The following is a 17,134-nucleotide window of genomic DNA, read 5'->3' as shown; positions in this document are numbered from 1 at the left end:
TATCAGACCACAGTCCCCATCTGCTGAAAAAAAGTTTCTGGGGAAGAAGAAGAGATGAAGGGAGCACTGCAGAGCCTATAAAAATATCCATATGAGCTCAGTGAAGAGAGAAGAATGACTAGGGACACAAAGTGCTTGATTTTATGTGTTGTTTTCTATGCCTTACTCCCCTAGTTCTTCTACAGGTCACTTACTGGAAAGGCAAGGCTGTAAGAGCACGGTTACGACCCAGTAAGCTGCTGATTAAAGCTAAAGCCTAAATCTCTTGTTGCAGAAGCACTGCCATTTTCCCTGAAAGAGATCAAAAAGTAAAAGAAAAAACATATGAGGAGGTGAAAGGCTAATGGCTCCTGAAGATAGTTCTGTGTTGATAGGGCTGGGATCGTTTCTTCGAACAACGTTTCTCTCATTAAAAGCAGGTAGGTATCAGATTTTAATGACTTGTTTTTTCCCATCTCGGTAGGTCCAGAAAGACTTTACTTCCCTGTTCTCCGCAGCCGTCTTGCAGAAGAAATGCTTTACCTGCCTTCTTATCACAGTTAAATGATACCTGCACTTGAAAGCAGGATTTTTACCCTTCTCTACAACCTTAGGCAAATATACCCAGTTCTCAGAGAGCTGACAGGAAGGCAAATCACCTACTGCAAACTGACAGCTGTCAAGTGATAATAAATACCTGTAACAGGGAGTATTTCATCCCCCTCCATGCAGCTATCAGCTTTCACTGAAATTATACTCTCCTCCCTGTGATCAAGCCACTATAGCTGTGTGCCCAGCTTCAAACACAGCCTTGGGCTCTGGGAAGAAGGGGGGGCTACTGTTTTTCCTTCCCTCATTTCTAGCATGACAGATCTTCCCGAATGGCATGAAATGTCTGTGAGGTTTCTTTCAGTCTGCAAGTTCCCTGACCACCCCCATCTTGTCTAGGGGGGTTTCTCTGCAAGTTTCTGTATTTATTGCAAGAAATATAGAAGCAGGAACCAGTAAAGAAATCGATATGCTGTTTGGAAAAGTTCAATAGCCCTCACTTCTTAATGCCTCACCTCAAACCTTTTGAAACCCTGAAGTAAAATTACAGCATAGGATTCCTTGTCTTAAAGGAATCAGAACACTTGGTTGAAAACAATCCACTTTGCTGAGTCACGGTAAGCAGTTGAGCAATTTGCAGGAACGGGGCCACAGTCACTTGCCAGCAGGAAAAAATGTTAAGGTGTGGGGAGAAAAGAAGTCTGCATTTCAGAAGTGAACTTCCAGGGAAAAGGAAGGAGTAAAACCATTTGCTTGGACACACACAGCTGATTCCTATCCCCGCTGCTTGAATAAAGGCTCGGTCAGCATTAACCCTTCCCGGTGGCATGGTATCAGAAAGCTGTTGTCATTAGGAGATGTGGTTCTTACGTGGCAAAATCTTTCCTGGTATAAAAATCTGCATCTCTCAGAAAGACTGGTGATGCTGAGCTATCTATAGCCTCCAAGAATCCGACCCCATCACTTGACTTTGTAGCAAAGCCCTTTAAGAAGAACATAACTGCTGTGGGGCCTCAGGAAAATTACACATACAACAAATCAGTAAGCTGGGGTAATTTGTGCCAGTTGTAACCTTGGAATGTGTAATAATAAGGCAAAAGAGGTCTGTGTTTTACCAAGATGGACAAACGAGTGGCTATACATCTACTGAAAATACCTCATAGCAAATACGGACCTGCTACTGATTTGAACAAAATGAGATTTTGGCAATTACCAACAAATTACACACATCGGCTCATGTTCCTAGAACGTCACGGCTCAGAAAAGCAAAACGCCTCCCCACACCAACCACAAGCCGAGCTCTGTAAGACCCTTTTCTCCTCTAGTACGCATCACTCCGCAGCAGGAATCCCAGCCCCGCTCCCACTTATTCATGAGGATGCGTATGCAGGAGTGGGGAAGGGGGCAACGAAGAATTTCTTTATGAAAAAAAACAAGAAAGAAAAAAAAAGCAGCCCCATTCCTGAGACGCCGTTGCTATGGGCCTGCGGGGTTCACAACAGATGGCAGCGAGAGCCATCCCGCGCCTGGCTCTGAAGCTGTCCACTCAAGCATACCATTCGCATTCCCCACATACCTCCGGCCCCGCCGCTCAGCGCAGGGCAGCCCGTCCCCAAGACGCAGGGCTGGGATGCGAGCAGAGGGATGACATTCAGGCCTTCCACCTCCTCTGCCTTTCGCCTTCCCTCACGGGCTCTGCGTTTTCCCACAGTTGGGTTGCGATATCTGATTTCAACGCTTAGCTTTTCAGGGTTTCAATCACCGGGAGAAAGTGATTTGTTAATTGGAGTCTCTGTCCTGGAGGCCGCTGATTCCCGCATCCTTACGCTGGTCTGGGTCAGGGTGAGAGGCAAATGAGCCCCTGAGGGCCTGATCCAGAGCAGGGCTGTGCACCTTCCTGCTCCCCTGGGTGGAGCAGGCAGCACCCCTCAGGACCCCTGCCTGAGGTGAGGAAGACTGGAGCGAGGCAGAGATCCTCTTTGCTACAGAGGACACGATCACATCCAAATCGCTTTAGGGGAGCACAGTTCAGAGCCAAGGTCACTGCCATAAGTTCTGCTGCCTAATGGATGTTATTAACAGCTAAAAAGTGTAGCAAAATGAGGGAAAACGATGTCAAGAAGTAAAAGAAGTACCAGGTGGGGAAAAACGTGATTTACACAGCCTAAATGCCCAGGCATACAGAAGAGAGACACCAGAAGCAGCAGCAATGAACTCCAGGCACAGAATTCTCCCCTGCTGCTCCATCTAGTCTTGCATGGGGCAAGATTATCAGCCAGAGCACCCGAAACATGCAGGGACCAGTTGAGAAACCCGCTGCCATCCCTGCTGCTGGGGAGTCTGTGGTCTCAGCCTCGCTCTCGGCACCCTGCAAAACCTTGCCAAGGAACCAAAGCGTGGCTCCGGCTGCACAGCAAAATCTTCCCAGGTCCCAGGTGTGGGAATAGAAATGTTGTTTTTGCAGTGTTACATTGTATAGAAGGAAGGAATGTGGTATTGAGATATGCTTACAGTGATAAGAAAGCTCAGCAGGTGTCCTCCTAAAATGCAGACAACCAGACTCCTTAGAGCAATCAGGTGAAAATCACTATGTTAAGTCAAGCCAGATAAGGGGAGAAAACATTACCATCTCAAAAACAGGCCGGCAACTGAAGGCCAGGCATTGTCTGTGAAGCATCAGGTAGATTGTGAACCTGGATTACCCACTCCAGTGGGGAAACAGGGGAGGGTCCTGTCATCAAGAAGTATATAAACTGTGTTTTTGGAACTAGTAGGTGCGCTCTCCTGCTTGTGGGGCGCCCGCCATTGCAATCGCGAATAAATTACTACTTCACTGAGATCCTCGCCTGAGCCTAAGTTATTGGCTACTGAGTGTTTCCCACAATTGGGGGCTCGTCCGGGATCCGGTCACCTACCAGGGAGCCCCACCGCCGCAGCAGCAGGAAGGCATGCCCCGCTGATTTCAGCGGTCCTGTGCATCGACGGTGGCGGCTCTGCGGAGAGCTGACAGAGGGCCCGAGACTGATGAAAGAGGCAGGATCCGTGAAGTAGTGGGGAAAAGGAAGAAGGTAGGCACTCAGGGTTTTAAGAATTGATCCGGTAACTCTGTGCACAGACCAAGGTAAGAAATATTAAGTATTGCCTCGGGGGTCGGGTGAGACTCTGTGTGATGTGTGATTGAGACGTACTTTTGTACGAAGTGAGTGTGGAGTCCTGATCCGCGGTTCCGTAGCTCCGCGAGGGGCGCGGCCGGAGACGGACGAAGCGTGAGATAAGGGAGAGAAAGGAAGAGTCTCGGGAAATTTGGTGTGCGGTAAGCCTTGCACGGGGTAGTGCTTGGCAGTACACCAGGGAAATTTGGTGTGCGGTAATCCTTGCACGGGGTAGTGCTTGGAGTACACCAGGGAAATTTGGTGTGCGGTAAGCCTTGCACGGGGTAGTGCTTGGAGTACACCAGGGAAATTTGGTGTGCGGTAATCCTTGCACGGGGTAGTGCTTGGAGTACACCAGGGAAATTTGGTGTGCGGTAATCCTTGCACGGGGTAGTGCTTGGAGTACACCAGGGAAATTTGGTGTGCGGTAAGCCTTGCACGGGGTAGTGCTTGGCAGTACACCAGGGAAATTTGGTGTGCGGTAATCCTTGCACGGGGTAGTGCTTGGAGTACACCAGGGAAATTTGGTGTGCGGTAATCCTTGCACGGGGTAGTGCTTGGAGTACACCAGGGAAATTTGGTGTGCGGTAATCCTTGCACGGGGTAGTGCTTGGAGTACACCAGGGAAATTTGGTGTGCGGTAAGCCTTGCACGGGGTAGTGCTTGGCAGTACACCAGGGAAATTTGGTGTGCGGTAATCCTTGCACGGGGTAGTGCTTGGAGTACACCAGGGAAATTTGGTGTGCGGTAAGCCTTGCACGGGGTAGTGCTTGGCAGTACACCAGGGAAATTTGGTGTGCGGTAATCCTTGCACGGGGTAGTGCTTGGAGTACACCAGGGAAATTTGGTGTGCGGTAATCCTTGCACGGGGTAGTGCTTGGAGTACACCAGGGAAATTTGGTGTGCGGTAATCCTTGCACGGGGTAGTGCTTGGAGTACACCAGGGAAATTTGGTGTGCGGTAATCCTTGCACGGGGTAGTGCTTGGAGTACACCAGGGAAATTTGGTGTGCGGTAATCCTTGCACGGGGTAGTGCTTGGAGTACACCAGGGAAATTTGGTGTGCGGTAAGCCTTGCACGGGGTAGTGCTTGGCAGTACACCAGGGAAATTTGGTGTGCGGTAATCCTTGCACGGGGTAGTGCTTGGAGTACACCAGGGAAATTTGGTGTGCGGTAAGCCTTGCACGGGGTAGTGCTTGGAGTACACCAGGGAAATTTGGTGTGCGGTAATCCTTGCACGGGGTAGTGCTTGGAGTACACCAGGGAAATTTGGTGTGCGGTAATCCTTGCACGGGGTAGTGCTTGGAGTACACCAGGGAAATTTGGTGTGCGGTAAGCCTTGCACGGGGTAGTGCTTGGCAGTACACCAGGGAAATTTGGTGTGCGGTAATCCTTGCACGGGGTAGTGCTTGGAGTACACCAGGGAAATTTGGTGTGCGGTAATCCTTGCACGGGGTAGTGCTTGGAGTACACCAGGGAAATTTGGTGTGCGGTAATCCTTGCACGGGGTAGTGCTTGGAGTACACCAGGGAAATTTGGTGTGCGGTAAGCCTTGCACGGGGTAGTGCTTGGCAGTACACCAGGGAAATTTGGTGTGCGGTAATCCTTGCACGGGGTAGTGCTTGGAGTACACCAGGGAAATTTGGTGTGCGGTAAGCCTTGCACGGGGTAGTGCTTGGCAGTACACCAGGGAAATTTGGTGTGCGGTAATCCTTGCACGGGGTAGTGCTTGGAGTACACCAGGGAAATTTGGTGTGCGGTAATCCTTGCACGGGGTAGTGCTTGGAGTACACCAGGGAAATTTGGTGTGCGGTAATCCTTGCACGGGGTAGTGCTTGGAGTACACCAGGGAAATTTGGTGTGCGGTAATCCTTGCACGGGGTAGTGCTTGGAGTACACCAGGGAAATTTGGTGTGCGGTAATCCTTGCACGGGGTAGTGCTTGGAGTACACCAGGGAAATTTGGTGTGCGGTAAGCCTTGCACGGGGTAGTGCTTGGCAGTACACCAGGGAAATTTGGTGTGCGGTAATCCTTGCACGGGGTAGTGCTTGGAGTACACCAGGGAAATTTGGTGTGCGGTAAGCCTTGCACGGGGTAGTGCTTGGCAGTACACCAGGGAAATTTGGTGTGCGGTAATCCTTGCACGGGGTAGTGCTTGGAGTACACCAGGGAATTTTGGTGTGCGGTAATCCTTGCACGGGGTAGTGCTTGGAGTACACCAGGGAAATTTGGTGTGCGGTAAGCCTTGCACGGGGTAGTGCTTGGCAGTACACCAGGGAAATTTGGTGTGCGGTAATCCTTGCACGGGGTAGTGCTTGGAGTACACCAGGGAATTTTGGTGTGCGGTAATCCTTGCACGGGCTAGTGCTCGGAGTACACCAGGGAAATTTGGTGTGCGGTAAGCCTTGCACGGGGTAGTGCTTGGCAGTACACCAGGGAAATTTGGTGTGCGGTAATCCTTGCATGGGGTAGTGCTCGGAGTACACCAGGGAAATTTGGTAACTTATAGGTGTGCGGTAGCCCTTGCACGGGGAAGTGCTTGGCAGTACACCCCCATTTTCCAGGATAGGAAAAATGGGAAATATGAGTTCCAAGGGACAGGGAGATATCCCTGGGGGAGTGCCTCCCGACTGTCCTTTAGGAAGGATGTTGAGAAATTGGAAGAATAACCCCAAAACTAAGGAAAAAGATAGGGAGAAAATGGTTAAATATTGTGTATCAGTCTGGACGAAAGAACCAATTAAAGGAGCTGCAGTATTTTGGCCAAAATACGGGTCTGACAAAGATTGGGTATGCCAGGCCTTAAATTTTTATGTTAATAACAAATTTCCATTTTCGGAAGAAGAATCGGAGTATGCAGCTTGTTGGATACAAGGAATAAATTTGGTTTTGAGCAAAAATCAGAATAAAGAGGGAAAGAAAAAGGAAGAGACAAGTGATAAATGGGACCTTCTGGATAACTTACCTCCTCCTTATAACCCCCAAGTTGCTGCAGCAGCAGCGGCTGCTGTAGCAGTTCCTCCGAAAGAAGAGACAGGAACTATAGATAACATTAGCTCTGGGAACAGGAGGTACCCCAAACTGGTAAAAGAATTAGAACAAGGTAGAAGAGGTACTGAGAATTTTGCCTTCCCTGATACTAACAGCACTAACACTATCTGTGTATCCTCTTAAGTGAACTTCCCCCCCTCCTTACCAGCAGAGAGGTTAGGAGTTTCCTAGGACCTAACTTATACTCTTGGGGAGGGGGAATTATGTATATAAATATGTTGTTTACAGGGAAAGAAATGGGAATGATCAGGAGGAGAGCTGCAATACAAAAATGGGAAAGAACTCATCCTCCAGGACCAGGGGTAATACCGGCAGGGCAGAAATAACCACTTGCCGATCCTGGCTGGAAGAATAATAGTGTGCAACACAGAAATCATATGAGAGACTTGGGGTCAGAATGAGAAAGTACTTGGGGATGAATCCTGAGGACCCGGTATCCCAAGGGCTCTTGAAAGTTCATTTTGTGATTGAAGCCTGGCAAGATGCACAGAAAAATGCTCCAGAAGGTGGGGGGGATGTAGTGAACAGTCACTGGGGGGCCCTCCTGTGGGAGGCCCTGAACGTGTGTGTCAAGAGGGGAGATGAGAAGGAAAAGCAGAGAGTGAAACTAATGGTATTGACAGTGTAGCAGGTAGTGAGGCAGAGGGTTGGAGAAAGAGGAAGAAAATCTTCAGGGGGAGTCAGGGCCAGGATGGAAAAGAGGGGAAGAGAGATGAAGGAATGGCAGGCAAGGAAAGCTACCCGTGTTGTGACCTGAATCTTAGCAGGGACAGGCTTTGATAGGATGTTTTAAGTGTGGGCAGGCTGGCCACTTCAGGTAGGAATATCCGGAGTGGAAGAAGGAGGAGAGAAGGAAAATGGGATGAGGGAGAAAGGTATGGAATTAAGTTGGCTAATGACTGAGACTTTGGAGAAAGTACAGGCTGGAGAAAGATAGGAAGAAGTGTTAAAAAGGGTTATTAAAGGTGTTAAAGGTGTGGTATGTAATGTTTGACAGAGCTGTTTTTTTGAATGAGTTGGGAAAGTTGAATGAGCAGGGAAAGAGGATGTAGGCATTATCTAAGTAACCGTCTAGAAGTTTTGGTATATTTGCTGTGGTGTTTGGTCAGGTTCCCAAGTATCGAGAAGGGGGGGGGCAGGGGGGGCAGCCTGCTCCACCAGGGGCCTCTCCACAGGCCGCAGGGGGCTTCGGCTCCGGCGCCTGGAGCGCCTCCACCCCCTCCGTCTGTGCTGACTTTGGTGTCTGCGGGGAGGTTTCTCACTCCTCGCTCTCCCAGCTGCTGTTGAGCAGCAGGTTTTTGTTTGTTTGTTTGTTTTCGTGGATGTGCTCTCACAGAGGCACGGACTGTGTTGCTCATGGCTTGGCTCTGGGCAGCGGTGGGCCCCTCTGGGGCCGGATGAAATTGTCCCTTATCTGCTACGGGGTGGTTTCTGGATTCTCCTCGTGGGGGCTGCCACTGCAGCCCCCTCCCGAACCTTGCCATCAAACACAATACACAGGGGCAGCTAGGTCATTACTGGCCTGTAAAGTATCAGGGATTAAATTAACTAATGAAACCCTAACAAGTGATGGGGGTAGAAGGGGCTGGGGTAACAGTGCCACCTTTGGGGGGTACCAAGCTGAGACTAGGGGATAAAATGATCTCTGGGCAATTATTGTATGTACCCAAGGCAGGGACTAACTTGTTGGGAAGGGATTTGATGATGAAATTGGGCATTCAAATAGTAAATTGTTAGACTGGAATAACAGTGGTATTAATGGAGTGCTCTCAGGCCCTGAGAGCAAAGATATATTCACCTCTGACTGGAAAGACTCTGAAGTGGGGGCGGAAGCAACAATACATATGGACAGTTTTACCTCAGGGGTTTACAGGGCCACCGATTTATTTGGGCAAGTTCTAGAACAGATTTTGGAGCAATTCCAACCTCCCAAGGAGGAATTTCTGTTACAAAATGTGTATGATTGTTTATTGTCAGGACAGGAGAAAACAGTTGTGAAGGAAGCTACTAACAAGCTATTCAACTTTCTGGGAAAGCAGGGCTTGGGAGTATTGAAAAATAAATTACAATACGTAGAAAGAGAAGTCAGGTATTTAAGGCATCTAATGTCTGAGGGAAAACTGAGAATAAATCCAGAGAGGATTCAGGGAATTGTTGAAAACTAAGAAAGAACTAAAAAGTTTTTAAGAGAGATTTCTGTAAGGAATCAGGAGCCACGAAGCCTGAGGGAAAATGGATACTCCCTGATGGGAGAGAAATGCTGAATAAAGCACCAATGAGGCAAATATGATGTTTTACATCAAGAGAGTCATTGGGAGATGCAAGCAATGTGTGATGTTGTGCTAAGAAAGTATGTCTGTGTAGGAATATACACTTTAGTGAAGCAAATATGCAGAGGATGTACCATATGTCAAAAGGCAAATAAAAAGGTCATTTGTAACTAACCTAGAGGGGGACGGGAGCCAGGGATTCGACCTTTACAAAGTATACAGGTAGACTTTACTGAGTTACGTAAAGGAGGGAGATTTAAGTACTTGTTTGTCCTAATTGGCCACGTGACTGGATGGGTGTAAGCTTTCCCCTCTTATCTGCCACTGCAAACACGGTGGCTAAGGTATCACCGGAGCAAATAGTCCCTAGATATGGGATAGCTGAAAACATTGATTCAGATCAAGGAAATAATTTCACTTCACAAGTACTGCAAGGGTTAATGCAGGCCTTAGAGATTGAGTGGGCTTTTCACACCCCCTGGCACCCCTCCTCTTCTGGGAAGGCAAAGCGAATGAACCAGACATTAAAGAAGCAATTAACTAAATTAGTGTTAAAAACCCAACTTCCTTGGGTAAAATGTTTACTTTTAGCACTCCTCCAGGTTCAAACAGCACCAAGAAACAATATAGGAATTTCACCGTATGAGATGCTGTTCGGATTACCCTGTCTGGGCAGAAGGGATGAGATACCACAATTCGAAACAAGAGAGTTTTCTTAAGAACTGTGTTCTGGGGTTGTCCTCTTCTTTGTCATTTCTCAGGACCCGTGGGAAATTGGGTCCTGATTCAGACCTGGAAAGGATCAACTCCGGCCCGAATGGGAAGGACACTTCCAAGTACTACTAACCACTGAAACAGCCATAGGAACTGCGGAAAAAGGTTGGACTCACTATACTCGAGTGAAGGCATCCGTCGACCCTAGTACCTGGGAAGCTGTTCCTACAGAAGACTTGTTGGAAGCTGAAATCGAAGAGAAAAATCTCATAGTGGACTCTGAGCGGGATAAGAGCTTGCGATTGTAAACTAACCTTTTATTTTCACAGGTAACTAATGAGTGTGACTTGTGATTGAGAGAAAGGACTGGCCTATAGTGAATTGAAGTGTTCCCAAGGGGGGTTTGTTATGGTAGTAGTGTATATCTTATTCTTTGTATTGATAATTATTTGGAAACCTAAGGTTTAAAAATAATGACAGGGAAAAATCAATTATTAATTTTGTTTTTAGTGATTATAGGCCTCAGAGAAAGCCTTGGTCAATTGGCAACTTGGAAAAGGCATGACCAGATAATAGTAAGATGGGATACCCCATAAAAATATGGGTGAATGTGACAGAGGGTTATGTACCACAATCTGTCATGTTTGATGTTTGTGAGGTGTTAGCTTGTGGAGATTTAAATGCCCAATGACAACTGAGCAGAGACAACAAATAACTGGGAGAGGCCCAACAGCCAGATTGAGAATAGCTGTATGGAAACAATCCTCTATTGCCATCAGAGAAAGGGAGAAACTCAAGGAGAAAACAGGAGAGAAAACAGGAGGCCCTCTTTGAAATGCGGCAGTTCAAACATTTGAGATTGAAACAGGGTATGGGGTTGTGAATGCCTGGATAGAATGGGTCAAATATACTGTCCAGAGTCTCAACCATAGCAATTGCTATGCTTGTGCCTCGGGATGACCGATTGCCCAGATAGTGCCCTGCCCATTGGGGTGGACCAAGGATTCCCAGGGAATGCGATGTATGATTGCATTGTACCAAGAAAAGACTGCCTGGGGAAATGAGGCCTGTAAGTCTCTCTCTTTGCTGTTCCCTTCCTTGCATGATAGCAGTATCAGGGCTCCCCCTGTATTCTCCACAGCTATAGGTAACCATACAGCTTGCCTCTCACGGCAGGGTGTGAGTGCTACCTGGCATCTGGGAGAATTTGCCTTGTGCACGAGGACCTTGAATGCTACCGAGGACTTGATGGGAAACTATTCAAGATTTGAGATCCCCAGGGCAGATCTCTGGTGGTACTGTGGAGGGAAGATCTTACGGTCCACCCTACCATCTAACTGGGGAGGCACTTGTGCACTTGTTCAATTAGCTATACCCTTCACCCTGGCATTTGAAAGAGAAACATCACAAATACCCAGAAGAAGTAAAAGAAGCTTAGGAGTATCATTTGATGATAGAGCGTACGTAGATTCTATTGGGGTGCCTAGAGGAGTTCCCGATGAACAGGAAGCCAGGAATCAAATTGCTGCAGGGTTTGAGTCACTGTTCTGGTGGGTAACAATCAATAAGAATGTGGATTGGATTACTTATATTTATTATAATCAGCAGAGATTCATAAATTATACAAGGGATGCGATACGAGGAATCGCTGAACAACTAGATGCCACCAGCAAAATGGCTTGGGAAAACAGAATAACATTAGATATGATTCTTGCGGAGAGAGGTGGTGTGTGCATGATGCTGGGCAACCGTTGTTGTACTTTTATCCCTAACAATACTGCCCCGGATGGCACAGTAACTAGAGCATTGCAAGGGCTTACCACCCTTGCCAATGAATTGGCAGAAAACTCAGGAGCAGACACTTCCATCACAGGATGGTTGGAATCTTGGTTTGGTAAATGGAAAGGGATGGTAGTGTCCATATTTACATCCTTGATTGTAGTAGCAGGAGTTTTGACAGCCATTGGTTGTCGCATTATCCCCTGTGTAAGGGGACTTGTCCAGCGGTTAATTGAAACTGCACTTTTGAAACAAATGACCATGGATCCACCACCCTACTCAGATAAGATGATGATATTAGAGGAAATGGAAAGCAAAGAAAGTAAAGAAGAGGAAGACATCTACCAGATTACATCTTAGAGAAAAATTTTGCAAAAATCAACAAATTATAAAAAGAGAAAAGGGGGGAATTGTGGGAATAGAAATGTTGTTTTTGCAGTGTTACATTGTATAGAAGGAAGGAATGTGGTATTGAGATATGCTTACAGTGATAAGAAAGCTCAGCAGGTGTCCTCCTAAAATGCAGACAACCAGACTCCTTAGAGCAATCAGGTGAAAATCACTATGTTAAGTCAAGCCAGATAAGGGGAGAAAACATTACCATCTCAAAAACAGGCCGGCAACTGAAGGCCAGGCATTGTCTGTGAAGCATCAGGTAGATTGTGAACCTGGATTACCCACTCCAGTGGGGAAACAGGGGAGGGTCCTGTCATCAAGAAGTATATAAACTGTGTTTTTGGAACTAGTAGGTGCGCTCTCCTGCTTGTGGGGCGCCCGCCATTGCAATCGCGAATAAATTACTACTTCACTGAGATCCTCGCCTGAGCCTAAGTTATTGGCTACTGAGTGTTTCTCACACAGGGCACAACCAGGCTAACGAAAAGTCAACCCGCCATCGCTCCCCAACACGTTTGACACTTAATCGTACCGTTCTGGTCTCCTAAACCCAAACAACAGCCGTGTTGGCTCTGCAGCAAGGAATTTGAATGCGGTTTGCCTGTCACTTGCTGATCACACAGAAGAGGGCTCTTTGGAGCTTATTTGCATTTGGCTGCTGGAGTCACTTTTTTCTTTTTTTTTCTTTTTTTTTTTTTTCCCGGGGTTAGGATGAGGATGGAGACAAAGCGGCAGATGCTGGAGGCTGACCACGAAGCGCGGTGCCAGCCGTGTGCAGCTGGCCATGGGCATTGTGCGGAGCGGCAGGGCTGCTCCGAGGCAGCCTGGGAAACGTGCTCGCTGCTCATCGGCGGGTTCAGCCCAAACCCTTCACCCCTCTCCTTTATGGCAGGGACTCCTGAAGGCTGTCGTTGCAAAGCACCGGGGGATAAAGTTGTTTTCTGCTTCCTTTTTTCCTGATGCAGACAAGGAGCAAGTGTTAAGTTTGAGAAAAGAGCATGACTTTTGCTAAAAGTCAGTTTGTGAGGCCGCATGTGCAGGCTTTTCTGTGCAGGCATGCAGGAAATTTTCCCTCCCTCTCTCACACACAATGGTTTAGATTTGGTATTTATGAGCTTAAGTTAGAAATAAAGGAGGAATGAAGTTTCCAGGTGGCTCTTTCTTTCTTTAATCTTTCCTACATTTCTCCCTCTCTTTTCTATCAGTCTTTAATCAAATTCCTGCTGTTACTTTTATTGAACAAAGGAGATGCTGGCACAGCCCTTAAGTGCCTATGCACATGGGTTGCCCTCTAACAGCCAAGTTGCTACGATTTCTTGTTAAATGGTCCCTGCAGGCTCTAATTTCTAAAAAGCAGAAAGAAATGTCCAGGCTTTGGCAACTGAAGCAAATGTTAATATCTGGTGTTTCTTCAGCCACTTGGGTTTCTGTGAGGCACTGCCTTTAACCCTTTGAAGGCTTTGGAAAGGCTTGTCTTTAAGAGACCATAAAACTGACCATCTAGAGCGCTAACATCACCCCTAGGTGATTTTTATTCCATATCACTTAAAGGAAGTGACGACCAAATCTCTGTAATTCAGGCCACTAAGGCATCTCTTCAGATCTCAGAAGCACATTCACCTTCCTTCACGTTATATGGTACAGAGCATCGAATCACACTGCTCAAATCATTCCCAGGACAGAGAAGAAATATGCATCTGGCTCATCTACAACCCAATACGAAGAACACGGGAGATGTCAAATCACTCAAGCGGGCAGTGGATTAGGGCCCAAACTAATCCGCTGCCTGTACAAGACTGTCCACACTAATTTGTAGCTGAACTCTTGGCTTGCGATATGGTCTGCACGCAGCTCCCCTCAGGAGAGAGTCACAGCACGTGGGCGACGCAAGCAGGGAAGAGCTGGTGCCCTCCTTTGCAGAGCCCCCGGCAGCCTTGCGGTGCATGGGTCCTCCAGAGGAGGGCAGGAGGTTCCCCATGTCACTGCAGCCTGGGAACATGCCCCTCTGTGCGGGCAGCAGGCTGTACCGCAGGGTGATGGGATCTGTGCTTCAGAACAGCCTCTTCCCACATGCTGTGGGTCTCTGCCAGCCTTGAGTATCTCTGCAGCTATTCGTGCAGAGCAGGTTTGCCCTTAAGAGCGTGTACTTAAGCAAATGTGTGCTCCTGAGAGCAGGCAGATGCACGCAGGTGGGAGCATACCTGTGCCCACCACGCACACGTCTTCCTCAGGCTGGGCAGTCGGCTTGCGAGAGGGCAGTGGGGGCTGAGGACGGACAGCACGTGGTCAGTCCTTCCCCAGCCACACGTTTCTTTGAATTTGGTTTTAAAGAGCTGGCTCATAAGCAAGGCAAAAGGAGGGAATTTGGGGCAATCCAGAGTGATTGGGAATTTGCCACTGCAAGCAGTTCTAGTTTTACTGACAAAATCTCATTGCTCTTTAAATACTGGAATAATGAATGCATATTTGGCAAGGCAGCGTGCTGTACTCACAAGATGCTGCTGCTTCTGTGACTTGAGAACACACTGTTTCAAGTTGCTTTTCTTAAGCAGATAACCTACAGCACAAAAATACCCCTCTTCACATAGACAGGGACCCAGACCCCACTATTCCACTAGAACCACTTCGATTGCACTGCCAACCTTCACTACATGGGCTGGATCACCAAACTGTGAAAAAATAAGGCACAGCGATTTCAGCAGCTAAAGATTTGGTCCATATTCACCCACAAAAAAACACAGACAAAGGAAACCTAAACTTTAACTTTAAAGATACCTTAGTAGCAATGAAAGAGGTAATTAGTTTAAAGATTAGTTAATGAGTTTACTAAAGGAGTTAATGTCTCAGGAGATAATCAAAATCAAAGTTCAATGAACTTAGTGTTATGATTCACATCCAACCTAACAGGGCGTATAGCTGTGTATAATACAGTACAGATCTTGAACAAACGTAAATTAGTGCAGGCCTATACAGGAGCTATACTCATTGCCATCTCATCAGCCTCTTCCACATTCTCTTTCTGCTACCTGCAATGTGACTGCACGGATCAAACATCAATATATCCCACCCTGTCTGGCTAGGCTGCCTATATCAAACATTGTCGCAAAGTACCAGTCTGGTTTGACACCCACTTTAAACAACTTAACTGATAAAAGGTGAAGGCCAAAAAGAGCACCACTCACTTGAGCAGAGACCCTTCTGGTCTGTAAAACTGGAAAATGTGCCTGACACATCACAGCGTGTATGTGAGTCTGATCCTCCGCTCATGAGACTCAGTGTCTTAAAAGCAGGGTATTATTTTTACCCACTGACACCAGGGGAGGTAATGGCCTTAAACATCCCCTACAACTCTGGAGGCTCTCACACGTTCACCTCCCCTGCCAGCTTCGGGCACTTTTCTAGCAACAGATCCACTTACACCACTGCACGCCGTAGCCAGTGACAGCACCTGAGCAGCGGCACAGCACTGGCTCCCCATCTGCTCGCTGTGAGCTTGCTCGCTCACCACAGCAGCTGAATCACCCCCACAGCACCGCCTGGCCACTCGTCTGCCCTGAAGGTTGCGATGCTCGTGATGCTTAGCACCAACAGGATCCTTAAGGCTCCAGTCCTCCCTCTCCCAAAGCCCTGCCGTGAGGTCTGGCTGCCTCCGCAGGCACAAAGCCGAGCCCGGCTTGCTCTGCTGTCGCCGGCGAGAGGCTGCTTACCTTGCGGGACAGCCGACCGGGGCTCAGGTATTCCCATCCCGGCGGTGGAGGCAGCCTGCCATTTGGTGAGCGCAGCCCTAGGAGGAGGGAATGGCACTGCCGCCTCGGGAAGCGGAGCAACGAGAGCACGGCGAGTAAGATAACAGGGCGCGGGTACAGGTGCTGTGCACAGAGGCACCTCGGCACTAATCCCGCAGTAAAAAGCAGGAGGTTTGCTCAGCAGAGGCAGCTCAGATTACTGCCCTCCTACCAAGCAGTCGTCAGCAGGCCTGACAGACAGGAGCAGAGAGCGTGAGGAAAGGGGAAATTTGCTGAGTGAAAGTGCCGGGCAGCTCTGTCCTGACTGCCGCAGATCCGTGGCTGGCCCCCTCTTATAATTAACACTGGGCATTTTGGGGGGAGAAGGGAGAAAAGAAACTACATTTACTAACTGTTTTCGGCCACCCAAAAATTATTTAGTGTTTCTTTTGAAACTCACCACCCTAATTTCGTTTGAAGAAAGCGTGAGTGAGGGTTGGGGATAAAATCCTGTAGTGGAGGAGAGGGGTAGCAGGGCCACCAGGCTCTGTTTCTCACTGCTCCACACGGCAGGGCAGAGTAATTCAGCTGCAGGTTCAGGGTTGAAAACGATGCCCACAACGGTTCCCTTCTGCCAGCTGGCAGCTCTGTGGGTCCCCCTGCACGTAGCTCTCTGTATGATGCCCATGGATGTCCAGCAGAAAACCTGCCACGCTGGACATATCTTGAATATGAGGACATCGGCCTGACACTGCCAGGCTGCAGGAGGCTCGGCTACCCTCTACCTGGCCAGGCTGGCTGAACATCCAGGAGAACGCTGAAAACAGACATTAAATAGATGTTACATAGTGCGCTCAGTTTGGGGCCCCTTACTACAAGAAGGATACTGAGTTGTTCGAGCACGTCCAGCGAAGAGCAGTGGATCTGGTGAAGGGAGGAGAAAACAAGGCTTAGGAGTGACTGAGGGAATTGGGGCTGTTTAGTCCTGAGGAGGCTGAGGGCAGACCTCATTGTGCTCCACAGCCTGAAAGGAGGCTGCAATGAGGAGGGTGCCGGCCTCTTTTCTCAGGTGACAAGCGATAGGACCTGAGGAAACTGTCTCAAGTTGCACCAGGGAGGTTTAGATTGGACATTAGAAAGAATTTCTTCATGGGGAGGGTGGTCAAGCATTGGACCGGGCTGCCCAGGAAAGTGATGGAGTCCCCATCCCTGGAGGTGTTCAAGAAATGTGTGGATGTGGCACTAAGGGACATGGTTTAGTGATGGGACTCAGTAGGTTAGACTTGATGATCCGGAAGGTCTTTTCCAACCCAGGCAATTCTATGATTCTATAGATTAAATTAACCTGTTTTTCCTAAAGGGACAAAATGTTTTATTCCAGGCCAAACAGAACACACTGTTTCACTTCCACTTCACTCTAAATATTTTTTCCAGTTCAGCTGTTAGATCAAAACATATATTATTCATCATCTTGCCCATAATTTTTGCCATTTTTTCTCTGCTGCAATCCCTCTTCCAT

At 48.1% G+C, this 17,134-nt stretch overlaps 1 protein-coding gene and 1 long non-coding RNA gene across 9 annotated transcripts in view; one reads left to right on the top strand and one right to left on the bottom strand.

The window, feature by feature from the left end:
• The window catches only part of LOC308193986, a 318,815-nt gene extending 306,585 nt beyond the window's left edge, over positions 1–12,230 (top strand). Inside the window, exons 2-3 of the long non-coding RNA XR_013950146.1 lie at positions 2,964–3,649; positions 9,593–12,230. This is a non-coding gene — a long non-coding RNA (uncharacterized lncRNA). The remainder of the gene's footprint in view (positions 1–2,963; positions 3,650–9,592) is intronic.
• Positions 1–17,134, bottom strand: part of SHROOM3 (shroom family member 3) — a 159,967-nt gene that overhangs the window by 83,334 nt on the left and 59,499 nt on the right. For 2 of the 8 annotated variants that reach the window (XM_080589197.1, XM_080589200.1), the window contains exon 1: positions 15,598–15,845. The exons of 5 other annotated variants lie outside the window; for them this stretch is intronic. The gene's annotated coding sequence lies outside the window, so the exon portion shown is untranslated. Of the gene's footprint in view, positions 1–15,597; positions 15,846–17,134 lie in introns of those variants that run through there. One more of the 8 variants, XM_080589192.1, reaches the window with a different exon arrangement.

This window comes from Anser brachyrhynchus (assembly GCF_964034855.1).
Source record: "Anser brachyrhynchus genome assembly, chromosome: 4".
In the NCBI taxonomy this organism is placed as follows: domain Eukaryota; kingdom Metazoa; phylum Chordata; class Aves; order Anseriformes; family Anatidae; genus Anser; species Anser brachyrhynchus.
Note: the sequence above shows the minus strand (reverse complement) of the source record. Positions and strands in the feature narration are given on the sequence as shown.